Below are 23,230 nucleotides of genomic sequence, written 5' to 3'. Positions count from 1 at the left end.
ACTCGCTTAAGAGACCAGGCTGGTCTCGAACTCACAGAGATCTGCCTGCCTCTGCCTCCCAAGTGCTGGGCTTAAAGGTGTGTGCCACCACCACCCGGTACAAAAACACATTCTAAGACCAATTCTGTGTTTAAAAGAAACTGAGGTCAAGCCAGGCGGTGGTGGCTCACGCCTTTAATCCCAGCACTCGGGAGGCAGAGGCAGGCGGATCTCTGTGAGTTTAAAAGTCTACAGAGTGAGATCCAGGACAGGCACCAAAACTACAGAGAAACCCTGTCTTGAAAAACCAAAAATTAAAAATAACAATAATAAAAGAAAAGAAAAGAAACTGAGGTCACTAGACTCTTCGTCTTGATTTCTTTAGGGAATACTCACAAACACCCAGAAATCTGTTCACAGTAAGTACTCCACTCCAGTGGTGTCATCTCCCCCTTTGTATTTTTTAAATGCAGGATATCCAGGGTGGTTTTGGTTCGAGATGTTGTAAATAAGTGTCACTGTCATTTCATGCATGAGCATCCTGAAAGCAAGCAAATTAAAACCGTAATGAATACTATTAGAACAGTGAAAGCAAGAACAGGAAATCAATATGTGTCTGGTACTGTCGGTTACCATTACTGTACTGATCAGAAAAATCTAGAGAATAGCTTGAAAAGAGAACCATATATAAGGAGTTCTGATATCTCAGAAAACTTAAGCCCATATTTTCTTTTAAAAGAAAAACAAATGTTATAATGTCCTATGCAAATGAGAAGTGATCCAAATACCAAGGAAAAATTAAATGCAGTCCCTTCCTCAGATGGATAAATGAGTCCATTATGGTCTCAAGTTCCAGTCATAAACAGGCATTAGTAAAGATAACAGGAGCTGGAGAGACAAGTTCTGAGGCACTCACCACAGACACACAGGTCAAAGAGGATAGCATCACCAGAAAGACATTCCGGGGGGACGTGGGGCTCTGTGTGTTTCGTAGAATAACTTCTCCCTTGATGTTACAGGGCTTTAAAATGGACCCAGGTGGGCAGACATGAATTCTGATGATACAGTCCTTTTGCTCTGCAGCTGGAGGTTTGCTATCTTTCTGGTGATTTCTACAGACTCTTTGCACCAAGTCGCTGTCCTTGATTGCACAGAGCTGGAGGAGCTAAAAGAGAAATTCATAATGTTTCAGTAGACGTATGTGCAACCATAGACGAATACCCCTTCCCTACTGTCTTCAGTCAAATGGGCTTCCAAGTCTCAAACTGTTTAAATGACATCGGCATATTTAAAGGCCATTCACAATGCTCTGTGGACAAATGTTTGTGAGCTCTCAAATATACATCACATTTGAAAATAATGAACTTAAGAGTATATAAGTAAAGTGCAAGCATACCCCTTTGTGCTCTGCTTTTTATCCATTTATTTAATTTTTTTTTTTTCAGTTTTTAGAGAGTTTCTCTGTGTAACAGCCCTGGCTGTCTGTAACTCACTTTGTAGACTATGCTGGCCCCAAATTCACAGAGATCCACCTGCCTCCAACTCCCAAGTGCTCAGATTAAAGGCGTGTGCCACCACACCCAGCTCCCCTTTTTATTTTTCAGTAATTGTTGTTTTAATGGTCTATGTGCTCTTTCAATTTTTTCCCTGGCCTTGAGGATTATATGGAATTCCTTTAATATCATTGATACTCTGATCTTTAATGTAATTTTTTTCAAAAATGTATTTATTTTTCATCCTGGCTGCAGTTTCCCCTCCCATGTCTCTTCCCAGTCCCTCTCCATCATTCCCCCCGCTTTTCCAAATCCCAATCCACTCCTCCTATTTCTACTCAGGAAAGGGCAGGTCTCCTTTTAGGATTAACAAAACATGGCATATCAAGTTGCCATAAGACTAATTTTTTACTGCTATAGTCTACTCCAGTTTCAGTTTTTATAGTAGTAGGAATTCCCATAACAGAAAGAGTTTGGATGAGAGAAGAGCATGCTGCAGTACCATTTTCTGAGGATTGAGGTAGAGCCCAAAGAAATTTAGAATGTGTATTAATACATACATAGAGGTATAGTATCCAAGGCACAAGAGCAAAGTGAGTGACATCCCTTTGCCACACTTCATTAGCACTTTTACCTCTGGGATTAATTCCAGCTATGTGACTACGACAGTGTCAGGGAGCACAAACAGGACATCCCTGCACTATTTGTCTCACTTCTCTGAATGGGATGTGGCACTGTACATGAAGAAATTATGGAGAAGTAAAAATAGGGCAGGTTAATGCATCACCCTGCTGATTTCTTTCTTCAACAAAACCAGGGAGGTTAGGGTGTGCATGAGAATGAGCAATGAACAAAGGATGTGTGCAGGCTTTAACCAGAGGTAGCAGGAGGAACATAAAAGAAAAGGAAGATGAAACTGAAGCAGTCTGTACTACTGGAGTGGTCCTCCATAAGGTCCAACATAAGGAGATGGAAAAATGACATTAAAGGGTTTATGAATTAACCATACTAGATTAATCAAAACAAACAGTTTACCCTTTGGACTGAGGAAAAAGAAGAATTAAGAGACTGAAGAATATTTGGACCACAAATCCCTCCTATTCCATTAGATAAGTTATTATTAATAAAATAAGTATCTGCCTAAGGAATGGGAGGTTTGACAATTTTTATAATCACAAATTCAGCTCTCATGATAAAAATCTCATAGCTTGCCAGTGGAAAATGATTTTGTATTCTTCTATAGCAATCTACAAATCAAATCTGAAAATCCATAGGGTTACATAAAACTTTTTCTTCTTTTTTCTTTTTTTGGGGGGTGGGGTGGAGGAGAGTAATTGAAACAGGGCTTCTCTGTTTAACCCTGGAAATCTTTATGTAAATCAGGCTGGACTCAAACTCACAGAGATCCACTTGACTCTGCCTCCCAAGTGCTAGGATTAAAGGTATATGCTACCACTGCCTAGGTGAGGTGTATAACACTATTTAAAACTGAGTCAGCTATAATACAATACAGCAAGTATCAAATCCATATAATTGTTGACATAAGTTCTTCTACTGATCTAATAATTGAGCAAGAATAGTAATGCAAGCATTTGGTATTTTATTGCCCTTATCATGTAAATAAATCAATTCCAGATGTTTATCCTCTTGTGCTATAACAACTATAGGAGACAATTTAGTGGGAAATTAAGTTGAAAGGCAGTGAAGGACCCCCATGATACACAAATGCCTCTTTTAGTCTGGATTCAAATAGCTGCAGTTCTTCCCTTGCCTCTTGAGATAAGATGTGAGAACTGTTTGATGCTGTCTCTCCTTCTAGAGTTTTAAACAGGTTGGTTAGTGAATAATTAGGTGTTAAATATTTTGATTTTGCAGCAATTGACTTGAAATACCAAGTGCATTTCAAAAGATGGGAAAGGAATTGGTGAACAAATTCCTTTTCTCTGCATACCCAAGCTTGCCTGTGTTATACCACTGGCTTTTTCACAGGCTCTCCAAAGTTCTCCTCAGAAACAGGAGGGAATTTAAGATTACATTATTTATCAAATTCCTCACCCTGTGCTTCAGGGCCATTTTCAGGTAATGGAGGATATCTATCTAAAAGAGGCTACAGTAAGGGATCTGGGACAGTTATCATCATCATCATCTTAGCTTTTGTGGTGAAATGTTTACTTTTGATTTTGCATGAACAGGGAAGATATTCTTTTTTGTCTCATTTACCAATCTTAAGGTTTGATCATCCATTTTTATTCATTCAAGGACTTTGTTATCTCTTCCTCCTGATTAATATCCTCCTTATCTTCCTTAAGTATTTCGATAACAGTCTGAATTAATGGTCAAGTGACCCCAAACTACCAGGGAATCTTTCCCCCTTGTTTATATGCCCTTTCAATATTCTTTAAGACTCTGTGCCATACTTCTTCATCTCAAGTTCCTTCTTCAGGAAAACTGGGATTTTAATCAAAAGCAACTTATAAGCAATCTAGTAGATGTGATTTTAATACTTATGTTCTTCCTTTTCTTAAAAAATGATACATAAACTCAACATAATGCAAAGCCTTCCTTGGTTTATGCCCATTATTCTCACTCACTTCCTTCTGTGAGGGTCCCCAATCCCTTATCTCTTGGCTGATTTCAGGTCCCTGTCCAGCAACCACTTAACCATGACTCTAGAGGTAGGGGAGCTGGTAGAATAGAACCAATACAAGCAGTAAACTAAAGTCTTATATAAGAAACAAATTTGTACAGAGTTGCAGACAATTTGTACTCTGTTGGTTACGAAAGCTCACATGAGTAAATTTCTCATGAGTTCAATCTATAGACAATCACAAGGACTAGCCATGCATGACAAAAATGTTTTTCTGTAGAAACATATAAAGATAGTCTAACATTTAATGGAATAAGGAAAGCAAGCAATAGTGAGTAATCTTAGGTCTACTCACTCCTATCTGCTACACCTAGGAGGAACAAGGAAACACATTCCAAGAACAAACCCCTGTTTTGAAGAAAGTAAGGTGATAAGACTCTTGTCTTGTTTTCTTAGTATTCCCACAATACTCAGAATTCTCCTCACAGGGCTCCATTTCAGAAACGTGTTCTCACAATACACTGAATTAAATTTTCATTTTAATTTTGTAAAATACTGATGAAAGCCCTTTTTACAAGGCTGAGTCATATATATAGATATATAAATATATTTATTTTATATATACTATATAAAATATAAAGATATGCATATATATTTGCATACCTGGTAGCCCAGGAAGCCACAAGATGGCATCAGATCTCCTGGATGTCAAATTACAGTTGGTTCTGAGCCATCTGATGTCCAGGCTATAAACCCAAACTTGGGAACGGACCAGGAGCAGTGCCACTGAATCAGCTCTCCAGCCCCAAATGCCATCATGATGCTGAAGATGTAGTTGCTCCACTACTCCTATCTTCTACCACTTGGAGGTGATAAAAGTATCTGCTACATGGTTATGGAAGGATTGAATGGATTTCTATCCCTCTTTGAATAGACTCTGCAAAGCTTTTTATCATCATTATTAACAGTTCTCTTGATGTCAATAATGACAACAAAAGGATTAGTTGAGTAGAGTCCAGATTATATTAGGAAAAGTTCCATAATATGATATACACTTTTTCTTTTTTTAATTTACATTTTTTTAAGACAGGAACTCTCTACATCGCCATGGTTGTCCTGGTGATGTGGACCAGGTTAGACTCAAACTCAGAAAGATCTACCTTCTTCTGTCTCCCACTTGGTGAAATTGCAAGCATTCATCACTATACCCAGGTAAGATATGTTTTGAAATGACCTACATTTGGCCAGGCGGTGGTGGCTCACACCTTAAATACCAGCACTCTGGAGGCAAAGGCAGATGGATCTCTTTTAGTTCATGGCCAGCCTGGTCTACAGAGCGAGTTCTAGGACAAGCAGGACTGTTTCATAGAGAAATCCTGTCTTGAAGAAAGAAAAAAAAAAGACCTACCTTTGGATCAAAGAATGGGAGGATAATGTAAGATTTAAGGAGGAACTGTCATGCTAGTAATGCATAGTAATACTTCTCGTTATTCTACAAATTGACTCTGTTTTGCAAAGGCTTTAGCACATTGATTACATTCATAATGTTTCTCTCCAGTATGACATCAAGATTCATGTGTTTGAAGACTACTGCACTATGAAAAGGCTTTACTGTATTGATTACATTCATAGGTTTTCTCAACTAGCATGATGTTTTCTCGTATTTTCGAAGACTATTGAAATGTGCAAAAGCCATACCACATGGATTACACTCATAAGGTAAAATACACACACACACACACACACACACACACACACACACACAGATGACTTCCTTCATGTCTACTTAGAAAACTAGGACATATAAATACATTACCATATTGACCACAGTGGTGAATGTTTTCAATTGTATAAAGTCTTTCATAAAACCAAAGAGAAGTTTGGAATGTTAAAAAATTTACAATGAGGTTTATGCTCATAGGGTTTTACTTCTAAATGAGTTCCTTCCTGTAAATAGACCTAAACATTTTTTCATGTTTATTACATTCATAGGTTTTTCTCTTCATTAGGGGTCTTATATATGTTTTAAGATACCTGTGATGGTTAAAGGTTTAGTACATGGCTCATACTTATCACTTCCTTTTCCCATATGAGTTCTTTCACATCTTTGATGAAAATTAAAAAAACTCAGATCTTTACCACCATGCATTCATAATGTTTTCTGTAACGCTCCATGTGTAATGTAATCCAGGACAAACCAAAGAATTTCTACATTCCTTGTCCTCACAAGGATCTTTTCCAAAGTGAGTCTGTTCATGTATTCCCACTGAAGTTGGAAAACAAATTAATAGTAAACTTGTATCACACTTACCAAGTCTATGCATAGTAAGGACTACTATATATTTTCTAACTGTTCTGGAAGACACAGCAGTACATTGCTTCTTTTCATGCTGCTCAGGATCACATGGTTTGTATCCAGAGTGACAGATGACACACCTAGTAAAGGAAGAATAACAAATAAAACTTTTCACACTTCATTCAAGCATTTAACTTTTTGTTCCTCATAGAGATGTGGTATAGGGATTAAGGTCTGTCTTTCCACCAAAGCAACCTTCTTGACTCTCAAAAACTGTCCCTCTCATTAAACTATGGTAAGTCACTTCAAGTATATGAGTAACACTCCTTTAATATGTTTGATTTGCTTATAAAAGTCTTGGACATACACTGATCCCCTAATCAAGGTGTGTACCTTTTGCTAAACTTGAATGAAGCTTATGAAGGTATGAAACTAAATGACTGAAAGTTCTTCAACTTTTTTTGTGTATGTGGTTTTTTGAGACAAGGTTTCTCTGTATATATAACATCCCTGGCTGTCCTGGAACTCACTTTGTAGACCAGGCTGGCCTCAAACTCACAGAGATCCACCTGCCTCTGACTCACAAATTCTAGGATTAAAGGCATGGTCCACCATGCTCAGCTGTCAACATGGTTAGTTCAGGGCTATGATTAAAACCATGACATCTGCTAAAGTATTATTTCCTTGTCTTCTTTCTTAGACATATGGTTGGCAAACAGAGATCAGCTATCTCACATGAGGTACATGGTACTAAGAGAATTTAAGAGTTATCAGTACACGTGAAGCTGTGCTTATTTACACTGTTGCTTTTCCTGAAGGTTCAAGGCACATTCAATTTTTTTCACAGGCACATTTGTATTAGTTTTCATATGAAAATTACCTTTCATGTCTTCTAGAACTTTGACAATGTTCTTCGATGTTGTGGTCTTCCCATTTGTAGCCTAAAATATAGTACCAGAAAATATATGACATATTGAAAATTATGCAAAATTTGTCTTACTATGTTCAGTGAACCTTAGAAACAACCATACTTTTCTTCTTTCACAATCAAAATCACAGGAGCACCAATAACCAAGAAACTCCTGTCCTCCTTTTTTTAAAAGAAGTGACTCACATTTATACCTATAGCAATGAGGATTCTGCAGGTTTCCAGCATGCCATCTGTGTATAGACTGTGCTAGGAAGGGCTCAGCAAAGCCTACTCCTCCCTCATTACATTCAGGTTACTACATCCAAAAAGAATCCAAATATGTATATAAAAGAAAGGGTGATACTGACTGCATTGTATACATACCCTTTTTTTGTTTGGTTTTTTTTTTTTTGTTGTTGTTGTTGTTGTTGTTGTTTTGTTTTGTTTTTTGTTTTGGTTTTTTCGAGACAGGGTTTCTCTGTGTAGCTTTGCACCTTTCCTGGAACTCACTTTGGAGACCAGGCTGGCCTTGAACTCACAAAGATCCACCTGCCTCTGCCTCCCAAGTGCTGGGCTTAAAGGTGTGCGCCACCACTACCCAGCATGTATACGTACCCTTTACTGAAAATAAGTTTATGTAATGTGTGCTCAATGCATTTAGTCCATGTCACAGAATTTCAAATGCAAACACAAACTCATTTTAGAAAGCAAACAGGAAAGAAGGATCATGGCTCTCATTTCTGGGTCCACTGAATAGGATATGGTATTGTAAAGTGAAAGACTATTAAAGATACACAGAGAGACATTCAAAGAGATTAATGCTATTGAGTATACATCAGCAAATTTGTATCAAAATTATTAACTTCAGAACATAATGACAAAATGGACAGGGTGGTACACACCTTTAATCCCAGACCTCAGTTGGCAGAGGCAGGTGAATATCTATGGTTTCCATGCCAGCCTGGTGATTTCCAGGAGAGCCAAAGCTACATATTGAGACCCCGGCTGAACAAACAAACAAACAACAAACTATAAAGCTAATATACTTCTACAATGCAATGCATTTGTAATAAGTTACTGCCTGACGGATTAGAGAATTCTCAAAAATACTGGCGGAAACTGCAGGACTGCAGGTAGCTCCTGGAAGGAGGAGACAAGGAAAGGGTCACAGAGACCATCTGTGCGTAAGGAAGTTGTGGAACTGCAGGAAAGAGCGGGAACAAAGAGAAGTGTCTTCTTGACAAGAATTTCAATAAGGGTGTCTCCAAGTAGAATGAAAGACTTGTCTGAGAAAATTTCCCAAATCACAGAGAGACATCCCTTCCCACGTGATCAGGGATGAGAGCAGGGTGAGAGGAGACTTGTGGGACACTGGTGTGGCTTTTGTAGTAGTAGCCGACAAAGCAGGCAGCTCTAGAGTGACACCTAACCAGTAAACAGGGCAGGAGGGGAGAGAGGCTTTGGGGAAAAGGTAGATAGTGTCTTTAGCAGGTGTCCATGCGGGTTTAGAGAAAAATCACACTCCACACACCAATCCTTTGTCTTACTGCAATGGAGAGACCACTTCATGACTCAAATGGGTAGTTTCAGGACTGTGTGGTGCTACAAACCTTTAATCCAAGCATTGAGGAGATTCAGGGGGACAGAAATACCAAGGCCCTGTAGGCTACACACTGGGATCAAGGCAACCATAGAACACCCTCCTAGAGCTAACATAAAGAAAATTCTCTTCAGTAATTACAAGCTTCCAGCTCTACCTAACACACAAAGAGGAGCTGGCCAGAAACAGATTTGCTGACTCACATACAGCAAATGTTGCTTACTGTGCTCCGGCTATCATGGCTTGTTCAGTTTGCTTCCTTACACAATCGGGAGCACCTGCCCAGGGTGGGACCACCCACAGTGAAATCGACGCCATTACATCAATTATTAAGCAAGAAAATACCCTATAGATTTTCCTACAAGCCAGTCTGACTCTAGCTTGTGTCAAGCTGACCAAATCTAACCAGCATACCTCCTGAGTCATCTCCCAACCCCACTAAGGCAGATTTTTAAGCAAACCTCAATTCTCTTAACATTTGATTTTCGGTGTGTGCCTGTGTGCGCACACACATAAACTTTTGAAAATATTATGTTTAGGACTAGAGAGATGGCTCAGCAGTTATTACTCTTGTACAAGACATGAGTTTAATTCCCTGCACTAACATGGTGATGCACAATCATGCCTACATCCCGTTGCAGGGCATCCAATGCTCCCTTCTGTCTTCAGTGGGCACCAAACACACAGATGGTGAACATACATACATGCAAGCAAAACACTCATACACATGAAATAAACAAATGTTGAAAAACTAAAGACACATACCCTCATATCTCTCATATGATTCTGTAGATAAAACAGCCAGAAATACAAAGAAATGTGACAAATATCTGCAGCCAAAACTACAACTGTAATTATAAGAATCAAGGAACACAATAAAAGGAGGAAAATGTCAGGAATGTAGACAGGAAGCCTCAGTTTTATTTCAGTACTGAATTTAAGCTATAAACGCAATAAAAGTCCAATAAAAACGCTAACGATTTATACTATGAACAACAGAAAACCGATGGCAAAAAAAAGTCATCAGGAATGAAAAAATGATCAACACAAGAGTGAATAAATAGCACACAAAGTTACATCTAACTTCACAACTTCACAGACACCTGAAAAAAAGTCTGTACTGTCTGGGAAAGAAGAGATCAACAGAACCTAGGGGAAAACTTAGACATAAAAACACAGTTAATATATAGTTCATCGTGACACATTACAACAGGAGACCTAGTAAGTCTGGCCTTACCACCCACGTGCACATCTGTTAATATCACAGGCATTATGTCCTGCACAGAATTAACCCCAGACGGATCCTACATCTGAATGTTCAGTGCCAAGTGCAGAACTTCTAGAAGACACTACAGTGACCAGGGCTCTGCGAGTTCAGAAATTTGCTTTCCAGGGCGCCAAGCAGCGCATGCGTGCACGGTGAAGTCGCAATAAGCAGGTAATCCACACACCGAGTACTCCCCCTACCCCATCCCCATGTCATGCGCAAGTGCAGACCAAAGGTGGAAGTTATTCAGAGGTCGTCAGGAAAAGGAGCAAGGGCAGCAGGGACCTCAGGGACCACACGGGCACCGCGTCAGGCCGCCGATTCTCACTGCCTCTGGAGGACCCCACACCAGCTCCCTTGGCTCCTCCCTGCGTAGGGACAGCGACCCCGTGCTTACCATGGCGGATTCCGAGCTCACCCGGCTCTCCTAAAAGCTCCCGGCAGCGGGTCACAGTCCAGCACACGGATCAGGAGAGTAGCCCGCACTCAGGGAGCCACTCAGGGAGTCTGCAGCATGGCGGAACAGAAGTTTCCGCTCCTATTCTGGCTGGCTGTCCATCTTCAGGTCCTGATTGGCTAGTGATGCCTGAGTGACAGGGACAGCTCCCTTAGAGAGTTTCCCAACGGCACAGCAGTTAACAATCCTGAAGTCCACTCCAAGCACAGAACTGCCCCCAGACTTGCAGAGAATGGCACTGCAGCAGAACTTGGGCCTGCACTGCAAAATCGTCCCTACATTTTTCCTACAGTCAGTAGGCACTCCACTTTCTTTCTCCTGGGCTCAGGGTGTTAGGTTTCAAACCCCAGACAACCAGCTAAGGAACCCATTTAATATATCAAAGCAATTTTATGAGAATGAACCTAAACTCGGATGTTTACCCAGTAGGACCAGAGTAAGTGTCTGGACTGGCAAGACCAACCCTGCCACCAAACCCATGGCAGCCTGCAGCGTGCAGTGAGGGGCTCCCACCATCCAGCTAGAAATCAAACGGGCAGCTTGAACCTTTGCATGGACCAGGCATGTGCTGAGTCAGACCTCAACTCTTACCAGGTTCCTGGGGGCTGAGGACACACTTCTGGGGCACCAGTTCCGTTTTGCTATGAAACTGAGAAAGGACAAAGGAAATCTGCCCATATCTCGGCTAGCCATTCCTCAGGCCAGGCTGTGAAAAACGTGTTGTGATTTAAAGAAAGAAACTTTGATTTAACAATATGCACCAAAAATCTGTGGTCTCTTAAACTATTATTCTGTAGAAAAAGTCCATCAATGTAAATACAGGATTTTATTCAACTAATCCCCATGAGATCAAAGTGAGTATTTATACGTAATCATTCCACATTTACTATAGAGCCTCAATATTCTGATGACTAAATTATGCATATTTTACTGCTCACTTGATATATGAGTCTACAGGTTTGCTTTTCTCTCAATTCTGCATCGTTAGTGGAAATTAAGTAAACCAAATAAGAAAAAAAGTTTTCACATCATGCTCCTATTGTTTCATTTTCTTTGTCAGGGTCTCACTCAGTACCCCTGTCTGGATGGGAACTCACTATGCAGACCAGGCTAGCCTCGAGAACATGAGGATCAGTTTGCCTCTGCTGCAGAGTGCTAAGATTAAAGGCCTGCAAAACCACGCCTGACTTGTATTAATTCTGCACATTTACTCATTAAATAACAAAAGCTAGGTGTTGTTGGTTATGCCACGGCACTGCCCCTCGTGGCTGGTCGCCACCTGCAGCGACCATGCCGTCGGAGCAGCGTGCTGATTAAAAGAATCATAGCCATGGTTACCTTTTTAGAGCTTTATTGGGGGGTGGGAGAGGGGAGAAAGAGAGAGAGAGACAGACAGAGACAGAGACAGAGACAGAGAGACACAAAAGGGGGAGGGAGAGAGGGGAGCCGACGGGAGGAAGGAGCGGAGAGGAGAGGGGACAGAGAGAGAGCCCACAGAGGGCTCACCCTCTTTTTAGGCTGGGAAGCCAGGGAAGGCTGATTACGTAATTAAGGATCAAATCCTTACAGGTGTGGCACACAACTGTCCTCTGTACTGAGCACACTGTGGCAGGAGGATCACTGTGAGATTTAGGCAGTCCTGGGTTAAAAGAAAGACCCTATTTCAAAAGAGCAAATAGCAAAGCATGTGCAGGCTCTGCCACCCCAGCTTTGGGGACCATTAGTGTCAGTCTTTGTCCTGGAGTCCACTTGGATCTATGGCACCCTGGCCTTTGCCCCCCCCCCCCCCCCGCCCCCAGTCCACGGTCCACTTTTTGACACCCTGTCTGGCATCTGTGACGGTGCTGAAGCAGCAGCCAGCAGCAGTGGCAATGGCCTGAAGAATCCCTGTCCAGCTGTTTTACTGCTGTGCTCCACTGCTCTGTAGAGGAATTTTATCCTGTGTCCTGCCTGCAGGCCTTCCACTGAGGGTTCTTTAATGCCACACGATCACTTGACTGGCATGTTCAGTCTGGCTCACCATATGATTTCTGGCTCACTTATCTAGTTTCTTGGGGCTACTCATTTCTACCTGAATTTGGAAACTAGCAGGAAACTAGTCAGATGCTAATGGTGATTAAGAAGTGCTGGACAGTCACTGACAGCCTCTGAATGGGCCTGAGGTGCACATGGGTCTATTGTCACAACTTGTAAACAATTGCTAAAAAGACCAGAAAGCAAAAGGTGATGGGTGGCTAAATCACCTTAGCTCCTGGGAGAGTCACTGGCCAGGTGCATGGTAAACTGCAGACTCTTAAGATCCCATATTCTCAGAGGTGAGAAATGCGCACAATAAACTATTCCTGTCACAAAGGAACTCAATAATGAGTGGATAACAGTAGAACAGATTCAGTCTTCAGTCCAGATGCTGTGTAAGTCCTGCCTGAGCAGGCCTGAGGCAAAGTCCATACCAAATAGATACTTCTTGGTACATCACACTAAGGAATTATTATTATGAATTTCTTTGCTTATGTCTTTGTTTTTTTTTTTTTTTCTTTCATTGCCAACTCGAAGTAGAGTTAGTTGTTTAATCCAAAAGAAAGTACCTAGGAGATAAGTATTTCTGTAGAAAACTCCTTTTGTTCCTGTTTTACCCTAAGAGAGCTATGACATCCTGACAATGTTCTGAAGGAATTCTATTTTGGTCAGTTGTTGAGTTACCACATAGCAAGCTATTTTGCTGGATTTTTTTTTTTTTTTTTAGTTTTAGTGCATTTTTGTTTTTCTTGTTTTTATTTTTCTTTTAAAAAATTCATATTTGAGCCATTGAGGCATGTGTGAACACACATGCCAGAACATATGTGTGAAGGTCAGAGGACAAGTTGGAGACATGGGTTCTCTCTTGGGTTGACCTCAGACCTTTACTAACTGGTTACAGTGCCTCTACTCACTCAGCCGACCAGCTGGTCCCTGCCAGAGCACTCCCTTCTAACCCACCCATTTCAGTGTATCAGTTGTAGTTGCTCTATTTTCATTTGGGGGTAGAGACTACGGGGTACTCATCTAGAGCCCCTCCAGTGTTTGGCTTGGGTATGTCCACAGTGTTCTGGTGGAAGAGCTACCTCAACTCCCCTCCCCGATCTCTTTCCCCAAACCTGCCCCTTCAAAGCCCTCCAAACACAGCTCCTCCCCCAGAGAGGCTCAAGACCACAGGGTATATAAGCTGCATCCCAGAAAACAGACAGGGGGTTCTTCCGGTCTCCTCTCAGAGGGGCTAGGGAATCACCAGGGAATGCTTTACTCGTTAAACCTGGCCATTTCTAATTCAGTCTGATTCGGTTTAATTTGAATTACTGCGTCAGCAGAGAGGCCTTCAGGGTGCAAAGACTTATCACATAGAATCTTAATAAAAAGTTATTTAGAGACAGGGACTGTTTAAGGTGCCCAAATATTTTGTCAACTCAGTGCATAGCCATGCTAGGCCTTAATCTCGTGATGCTCCTACCCCAGCCTCCCATGTGGTAGGATTCCAGGACTGCACTACCACTATCTCAGCTCTAAGTTCATGTAGGAAATTAGCAATCTGAATCTGTCTTCTTTGAAAAATAATGTACCTTAAGGTGTATCAGTTATGTTTCTTAAAATCACCTTTGGTGTCATTAATATTTTCTTATTCCCTATTATGTGGATTTCATCTGAAATCTCTAGAAGTCTTTCCGAGCCCTATGTGTCTCTCGGTCCTATCACAGACCGAGAGACCAGCTCCCAACCTGCTCAAGGGTAGCAAAAAGAAGACCTCATAGTAGCGAGGGTTTAGGAAATATTCTTGTCTGAGGGCTAGACCTTTTCTATCTGAGGGGAAAAATAAAGAAACACAGAGGCTTTCTGATGGTAACTTGCTCTTCATCTCGAAAAATCTCTCTGAAAAACCTCTCTTCACACTTCCTAATTAGCTCTTCATCCTTCTCCTTCTCTACTGAGCAGCTTCTCTAACTCACTTTCACTGCCTCCACATCTCTCTTTCTACACCTTTCCTCTTCTCTCTCTCTCTCTCTCTCTCTCTCTCTCTCTCTCTCTCTCTCTCTCTCTCTCTCCACCTCCGTTGCCCTGCTCTCCTTTGCTGCTCGTCCTCAGCCACTCTACATCGCTCCTGCTCTGTTCCACAACCAAAATCTGGACAATTATGTTACATTTTCAGGGCCTTACCCATTCTCAAAATACAGGATAAGTCAAGTATCTTAGGTTAGTAAAGTCACATTGACCCAAGCATGTAGCTCTAAGTTGGTGAGGGGTCCCAGACAGTAAACAATTGTCTGAACCTTGAGTCGTCAGAGTACTTGAAGAAAGGGAGCTACTGCAAGGACTGTGTCTTGATGTAAACAGCCTGGCCTTGACATAGCAATAAACAACACCTGGGAAATGGTCTCTGTGTATTCTCTGTAGGGGCAGCTTATTCTGTTTTGGACTAGTTCTAAGGTCTTTGCAAAATGTGTAAAAAGCTGTCTTTGAGACTGAGAATATTGTTGCTTCTCTGTATCAGTAAAAAAAAATATTCTGGTAATATTTCTGTACATCAGAATTAAACAGCTTAAACAGAAATCCACAACTAAATGTGTGCCCAAAGATATAAAACAATACCAAAGGGCTATAGAAATGTGTAAAAAGCTGTCTTTGAGACTGAGAATATTGTTACTTCTCTGTATCAGTAAAAAAGAATATTCTGGTAATATTTCTGTACATCAGAATTAAACAGCTTAAACAGAAATCCACAACTAAATGTGTGCCCAAAGATATAAAACAATACCAAAGGGCTATAGAAAGCACCCCACAGCTGTCTGTTCTTATAGGGACGTATAATGGTGGCACATGAAAGTTACAGACAGAAAACAACTGTTTCCACATCCAGTGACCCCACAGCTTTGCCAGGTGGGGCTCCCCATCAGGAAGTTATATGTCTGGTGGGTTGACTTGACAAACAATAGTTGTCACCTGCTGTATACTCCCACAGCCCTCGGCAATTCCCCCTTTTTTATTTTATAAAATGAAGTGTGTAAATCTCTGTGGGGCATCAAGGAATGTGGATAGTTAAAAGTCTGAAGATGATTGGAAGATTGACAAGCAATTATTGTAATGACTTTGAAATTAATAAGAATCAATAATTGATAGTCAATATTTGTAACCTATAATCTATAATCAATAAGCTATATGTACAATCAATAACCAATATTTATAATCAATAATCTGTATTGATGGCAAATTGAGGATTAGTTAATATGACATGATGTTGTTGAGTGTGTCTAAATATTTTGAATCTGAGTATCATAAAAGAATAGAACACTGACTTTATAAATCTTGGATCAATTTCTTTTTGAGTGGCCAATTGCAATGAGATATATATTTAGATAGAGTTTACCTGAATAATAGTGTGTATTTGCTGAATCAATGCTGTGGCTGAAAAATCTCTTTAAACTTGTAATCAAGGCAATTAATGAACCAATTTGGCTATGAGAAGGCAGTACCAATCTGTCTCAATACATACATAGCAAGATTTCTATAACAGAACAATTGTCAAAAATACATATCAAGACTGTGTGACAGCACATACATAACAGGACCATGGGTAGAATTTACACACTCAATAATAGAGCATTTTTTAAGGTCAGCCCAGCATCTGGGCTGGAGAGTTCAGTATAGAAAGAGGGGTAGGTGACAAAAGGGCTGTAGAAATCGTTCATGGTTGCTTCCTGCTGATATGGGTGTGAAGCTGGGGGTCCTGAAGGCTGGAATGCAGTGGAAATCAAGGAAGAACAGGCTGTTTCAGGCTCTGTGAGACATACAAGCAACTTAGGAGCAGTCTCTGCTGGAAGGGTACAGGCAGCGTTTGGGTCAGTCTGTAACCTTTAATTGATTAAAAAATTAATACATAACAAATATGTATTAATAGCAGAACATGAAGTTAAGGAATTTTAAAGAAGAAACTTCTCTTTGGTGTACATTGGGAATTTTTTAAGTGCAAGGTCCTGGTAGATGAGAAAGGTGAGTTCCAATATTCAGAGAGAGAGAGAAAAAGAGGTGCCCCTTTAAAGAAATAGGGTGGTAAGGAAACAAACCGTAGTTTGGTAATACTTTTCTCAAGTTTATCTCGGCCTGTGGGCATTGGTGGGTTAGATCTCTTGAAGTCTATAAAAACTTTCTTGCCAGGTGGTGGCGGCGCACATCTTTAATACCAGCAATCAGGGGCAGAGGCAGGAGGATCTCTGTGAGTTCGAGGCCAGCCTGGTCTACAAATTGAGTTCTAGGAGAGGCACCAAAACTACACAGAGAAACCGTGTCTTGGGAAGAAAAAAAAGCAACAAAACCTTCTTAAAGAGACAAAAATTCCAGATAAATTAGCATTATTATTATTGTTGTTGTTGTTGTTTGTGGTTATATAATAGTGATGATATTTTGTCAGAGCCAGATTAGTAGTTTATGAGGATTTTATTAATTAATGTTAAAACTATGAACCTTTGGGGCTGGAGAGATGGCTCAGAGGTTAAGAGCACTGGCTGTTCTTCCAGAAGTCCTGAGTTCAATTCCCAGCAACCACATGGTGGCTCACAACCATCTGTAATGAGATCTGGTGCCCTCTCCTGGTGTGCAGGCAGAACACTGTATACATAGTAAATAAATAAATCTTTTAAACAACAACAACAACAAAAACTATGAACCTTTGTAGTCTCAATATAAAAGCAGAACAGCAAGAGAAGGAAATCTCAGACATGTTTCATCCTTTTAATGAAAAGTTACTTTGAATCCTGTTTGGTGAGCTATCCTCTAGTTGGAATTCAATACAAGGCAAATTATTTTTAGAACTGGCAATTGGAAATATAATCTAAATGATCCAAAAGTGTAATTTGTGCAAGACCCTGGCTATAAGTAAGAGGCATGGCACAATTTTGTCTATAGTAAGACACTCAAACATTTAAATGCCTGGGGGCTAAGTAAGGAGTTGTTCATATTAATACTTATCATGATATAATATAGTTTTGAATACATAGAAAATTATAAGGTGATTAAGCATTAATTTGCATCCTTACAATCATCTTTAAATAGCTTATAATTTAAGTAAGGGTTATCTATAACTGTTTACGGTTTAGACTAAGTCGCTGGATGACTAGTATTAACTATTCCTTAACACAGAGGATACACAAACTCAGACATTCAAAACCAAACATACTGTGGCCACATTTTCATCCATACCTACAGAGCAGACAGACATTTTTACAAGAAGACAAATAGACTTTCAAATGAAACAGCCCACCACAGACAGGTAGAATTTTAGCTTGGTATGGGGGGAATCAGAGATCAGAGCAGGCTGGAACAGCTAGAGGGAGAGACACACAGAGAGAGAAGTAGGAGATTGATTACAGGCAGTTAGAAGCAGAGAGAGGGTAAATGCTTATTCAGTCAGATCTTTGAGCCTGGAAATGGTCTCTATAGGGTTAATCGGAACTTTCTGTAAATAGCCATGATTTTATAAACAAACAAAAAGCTCTGAACAAGTTACATTTATCCAGAAAGAGAAAGCGAAAGAGAGAAAGAGAAAGAGAAACATTTTTATAGTAAGGGGGAAGGCAATTGGAGAAACACCTCCAGAGTGTTGGTTAAAAGTGAAAGTGGGGGAATCTTCTTTAGAATTTCCAGATAGCCTAAGTCATACAGAGAAACTGCTCTGTTATCTCTTGCTATTGCAAGCTGAATTCCAAGCCACAAGCAGTTGGCAAGTTAACTCTTTCCTTTCCAGTGAATCATTCCAGCGAAAGCTCTGATTACAGAGCGATCCCAGTGGCCGGTGTTTGTGAAAGCGTGGCAAACTCCATTAATTTTTATTTATGATCTCAGGGAGTCTTGTATAATGATTTATAAGTAGGCATACCAGATGAAGCCAAATAATATTACAGTATCTTGCTGCCCTTTTTTAAGAACCCAAACGAAATAGCAGCGGAGTTCTTTTTTGTGTGTGTGAAAGGAGGAAATAAAGCCTCTGCTGCCTGTCACAGTAGGTCCCCTTTGTCTTTCTTTATGTTTCTTGGGGGTCATTTGGGATGCATGGTTAAGCGGTGCAGAGGAAGGCGTTCAGGGGTGTGATACTCTATTGTCTCCTCTCCCAAATCATCTTCCTCCTCTGATGTTGATTTTTTTCATGCCTGATTTATCAGAATCAGAATCTGAGTTGTTTGCTTTGGGATTTGTTACTGAAGGATAAACCATTTCCTGTATAACAGAGGTGTTCCCTCATGGGGGGGGGGGGAGAGTTGGTCCTAGATCTGGTTTGTGCATAGGTGCCAGATTATTAACCAGTGCTTTTCTAAGTGCATTCCAAATGGCAAATGCTGTACAAGGCATATCCATCCCTTTATTCTTTGCACAGTAATTTGTAATATTTTTACCTATAGCATCCTATGTCTTTAAATCTATGGTCCCCTGGTCAGAAAACCAGGAGCTGACATTTTGTATGAACGAGAGGAAGTCATTAAGTTAGCTAGAATTGATTTCAATCCCTCTCTTTTTAAGTACGTATTTTATAGATTTTGTAAGAGCTGTCTTTTCTCAGATCCTGTCTGGTCCATTCTGAGGGAAAGGAAGAAAAAGAAAAATACAAGGAAAGGACTCAAGGAAGGTTGGGGGAAACTACTCACCCATCTTTTCCCGGTGCTCCTTTCTTTGTGGTTTTGTTTTGTTTTGTTTTTTGAGACAGGGTTTCTCTGTAGCTTTGGAACCTGTCCTAGAATTTGCTTTGTAGACCAGGCTGGCCTCGAACTCACAGAAATCCTCTAGTCTCTGCCTCCCGAGTGCTGGAATTAAAGGTTTGCCACCACTGCCCAGCCTTTCCTTGTATTTTTATATATTTTTTTATTTTGCAAAGACCTTAGAACTAGTCCAAAACAGACTAAGCTACCCCTACAGAGAATACACAAAGACTAATTCCCAGGTGTTTGTGGTATATTATTCCCCCAAATATTGTGCATGCTAATAAACTTATCTGGGGTCAGAGACAGAGCAGCCACAAAGGATAGGCAGTGGTAGCACACGCCTTTAATCCTAGCATTTCAAAGGCAGAAATCCATGTGTTCAAGGATACAGCCAAGCATGGTAACTCACACCTTTAATCCCAGAAAGCAAGCCTTTAATCCCAGGGAGTGGTGGTAGAAAGCAGAAAGGTATATAAAGCATGAGGACCAAAAACTAGAAGCATTTGGCTGGTTAAACATTTGGCCTGGTTAAGCATTCAGGCTTTTGAGCAGCAATTCAGCTGAGACCCATTCTGGATGAGGACTCAGAGGCCTCCAGTCTGAGGAAGCAAGACCAGCTGAGGATCCGGCGAGGTGAGGTAGCTGTGGCTTGTTCTGTCTCTCTGATCTACCAGCATCGACCCCAATAACGGGTTTGATTTTATTAATAAGAACTTTTGAGATTCATGCTCCATCTGGCGCCCAACGTTCGTGGTACGAATTCTCGAAAAAGGTACTTGCCTGTGGGCCTTGTGGACCCCAGCTCAGGCCCAAGCTAAACTTGGCCGGTTGTTGCGGTGCATGCTGGTTGGATTTGCTGAAGGAGGCAGAGGCAGGAGGATCCCAAGTTTGAGGCCAACCTAGGAGAAGCTTTGGCCAGGACCGAACCACAAACAGTGGTGGGACCATGGAGGCAGTGGCTGCTACTCCGAGTTGCCGGCTCCTTCTCATCATGTTGGTGACTGTGGTGATGCTGCTACCTGGGACAAAGGGTTTACTGCTGTTTGTTCACAGAATAATTGCCTGGACCGTCGTGTTACAAGAAAGCATCGGCAAAGGTCAGTTTGAAAAGTTTGGCAAGACAAATGGTGGGGAGAAATTGCTGTGAAGATATTCTCTTCTAGGGAAGAACATTCGTGGTTCCAAGAGACAGATTTATCAGACTGTGATTGCTCCAAACCACAGAGGAGGCACACACACACACACACACACACACACACACACACACACACACAAAAGTCTTCAGGGAACCATGACCACGCCTAACAGTGACTTTGAAATCTTCAAAAGGATGACAGGATCCCACAATGATGATTCCACATGGACTATGGTAAAGCCATTAAGCTGATTAACACCATGGAAAGATTGCTCAGGACAATTTCGAGATGACTACCTGAGATGATCCAACCTGACAGACCACTTGAACAAGGACTTGTGACAAATGATACAGGACTTGACAATTAACCTAATTTTTTTTCTTTTCAAGATTCCCTAAAGATATCTTCACCCCTAAAAAGCAAAAAGGAAAAGAAAATATAGATATGAGATAGATCATTGAATCTACTCTGAGAAAAAAGATAAAGAAATAATAGGACAAATAGGTAGATCACTGAATCTACACTGAAGTAAAAGGGGAAGATATAAAAATGACAAAAGGTAGACTACTGAATCCATTATGAAAAGAAAAAAGAGAGAATATGGATATGGTAAGATAAAAAGGGAGATTATGGAATCTACTTTAAAAAAGGAGCTACTTGTTTTAAATAAGATAAGTAATGAAAAATTTTTGTCTGAGTTTATCAGATGTTACTGGACTGGACATTGTTAATATATATAATGGAGTTTTTATCTGAATCTGTCAAATGTTAATGGACTAGACATTGTTAATGTAATCTTGATTGTGTATATTGTATATATTTACTGGATATAATTTTTCTTGTATTAGTTATAAGCTTTTTTAAATTTTAGACAAGAAGAGAAGAAATGTGGTATTGTATTCCCTCAAATATTGTGCATGCTAATAAACTTATCTGGGGTCAGAGACAGAACAAGCCAGAGGTGTTGTTTATTGATAAGTCAAGGCCAGGCTGTTTACATCAAGACATAGTCCTTGCAGTAGCTCCCTTTCTACAAGTACTCTGACAACTCAAGGTTCAGCCAATTTTTTTTCTTTTCGGTTTTTCAAGACAGGGTTTCTCTATGTAGTTTTGATGCTTGTCCTGGATCTTGCTCTGTAGACCAGAATGGCCTCGAACTCACAGAGATCTGCCCAGTCAATTGTTTAATGTCTGAGACCCCTCACCAACTTAGAGCTAGTGCATGGGTCAGTGTGAATGGGTCAATGTGACATTACTAACCTAAGATACATGACTTATCCTGTGCTTTGAGAATGGATAGGGTCCTGAAAATGTAACATCATTGTCCAGATGTTGGCTGTGGAACAGAGCAGGAGAGATGTAGAGAGAAGAGCTAAGGAGGAGCAGCAAAAGAGGGCAGGGCAGTGGAGGTGGGGAGAGAGAGAGAGAGAGAGAGAGAGAGAGAGAGAGAGAGAGAGAGAGATGTGGAGGCAGTGAAGGTGAGTTAGAGAAGCTGCTCAGTAGAGAAGGAGAAGGATGAAGAGCTATTAGGAAGTGTGAAGAGAGGTTTTTCAGAGAGATTTTTCAAGATGAAGTAAAAAGAAAGTTACCATCAGAAAACAACCGTTTCCACAGCCGGTGACCCCACTACTTTGCCAGGTAGGGCTACCCATCAGTGAGTTATATGTCTGGTATGTGGACTTGTCAAACACTAGTTGTCACCTGCTGTATACTCTCACGGGGCCCTCGGCAATATTTCCCTGCATTAATCCCTTTGTTTCCATTTTCCTATGTGTTTTTGTTTGTTTAGGTTGGAGGAGAGCTTTTTTGTGGGCCTGGCCTATTCAAGGCTTTCTCAGAGGACTTGATGAAAGCACCAAGAACAGTAGTTTTGTGTCCTGCCCAAGGGCAGACTTGGCAAGATCTGGTCTAATGCTTGAGCATGCATCTTGAAGCAGGCTCTTCAGTCAGTGAATCTGTTGTTATCAGTCTTCTTGCCACTGTGAGCTCAGTCTGAGGTATCCTCTATTCCTCTTGCCAATATGGCTTAATTATTTCTTCTCCGACTGTCCCATTCTCCCCCTGCAAATAGTGTGTCAAAGCTGTAGTTCTTTTTTTCTTTTAAAGATTTATTTGTTTATTTTGTACAGTGTTCTGCCTGTATGTATGCCCGCAGGCCAGAAGACGGCACCAGGTCCCATTAAGATGGTTGTGAGCAACCATGTAGTTGCTGGGAACTGAACTCAAAACCTCCAGAAGAGCAGCCAGTGCTCTTAACCTCTGAGTTAAGCTGTAGTTCTTTTTTTTTTTTTAATACTTTATTTAAATTTATTTTATGTGCATTGGTGAGAAGGTGTCATCCCCTGGAACTAAAGTTACAGACAGTTGTGAGCTGCCATGTGGGTGCTGGGAATTGAACCTGGGTCCTCTGGAAGAGTAGCCAGTGCTCTTACCCGCTGAGCCATCTCTCCAGCCCCGAGAGCTGTAGTTCTTAATAAACTTGCTTAACATTAGCCATCAGTTGATGCAAGACCTACTGATACCTCCCTGGTCATCTCCCCTTTCAGGACCCTCATTGTTGTTTTGTGTCACAGACAGAGGAAGCTTCTTTGAACTTTTGATGTCCTGCTTCCACCTCCCAAGTGCTGGCATGATACAGCAATGCCACCACAGAAGGCTAAGAATGTGTGCACATGTGGCTGAGAGAGCTGTGAGCAATCCTAGGTATGCCTTATTGCTGGTGCCTAGTGAATGTCAATTAGGTGGTTTCAATTTCACCTGTATAAGCTGGGCATCATTATCCCTGTGAGGA

The 23,230-nt window shown here is 40.9% G+C and overlaps 1 protein-coding gene across 14 annotated transcripts in view; it reads right to left on the bottom strand.

The window, feature by feature from the left end:
• Positions 1-10,909, bottom strand: part of LOC102904751 (uncharacterized) — a 64,681-nt gene extending 53,772 nt beyond the window's left edge. For 8 of the 14 annotated variants that reach the window (XR_006067040.2, XM_076559066.1, XM_076559067.1 and 5 more), the window contains exons 1-5: positions 10,530-10,680; positions 7,236-7,296; positions 6,371-6,495; positions 896-1,144; positions 376-520 (exon numbers count right to left, since the gene is read on the bottom strand). The gene's annotated coding sequence lies outside the window, so the exon portion shown is untranslated. The other 6 variants (XM_076559062.1, XM_076559061.1, XM_076559064.1 and 3 more) reach the window with 5 other exon arrangements.
• Between the last annotated feature and the right edge of the window lie 12,321 nt (positions 10,910-23,230).

Source organism: Peromyscus maniculatus, chromosome 22 (genome assembly GCF_049852395.1).
Source record: "Peromyscus maniculatus bairdii isolate BWxNUB_F1_BW_parent chromosome 22, HU_Pman_BW_mat_3.1, whole genome shotgun sequence".
In the NCBI taxonomy this organism is placed as follows: Eukaryota; Metazoa; Chordata; class Mammalia; order Rodentia; family Cricetidae; genus Peromyscus; species Peromyscus maniculatus.
Note: the sequence above shows the minus strand (reverse complement) of the source record. Positions and strands in the feature narration are given on the sequence as shown.